Source organism: Mastomys coucha, unplaced genomic scaffold (assembly GCF_008632895.1).
Source record: "Mastomys coucha isolate ucsf_1 unplaced genomic scaffold, UCSF_Mcou_1 pScaffold7, whole genome shotgun sequence".
Lineage (NCBI taxonomy): Eukaryota > Metazoa > Chordata > Mammalia > Rodentia > Muridae > Mastomys > Mastomys coucha.
In genome coordinates, this window is record NW_022196913.1 from 90,905,604 (window position 1) to 90,905,833 (window position 230).

Below are 230 nucleotides of genomic sequence, written 5' to 3' on the forward strand. Positions count from 1 at the left end.
CATTCCAAAAAATGGCAAAAGGTGGGCCATGAATTAAATGAACTTATTAAGAAAGATGGCAATGAGGCCATTGGCGACTCCATTTTTTCCTTCTGGAGACTCATCAGAGACATGATCGAGTCAGCTGAAAACAAAAATGGTCATAAACAGCTTCTGTCAGTGGCTGAGCTTTGCCTGCGCGAATCCTTGCTGCCCTCTCATGCAGCCTCCTGTTTGTCTCTTCAAAATTC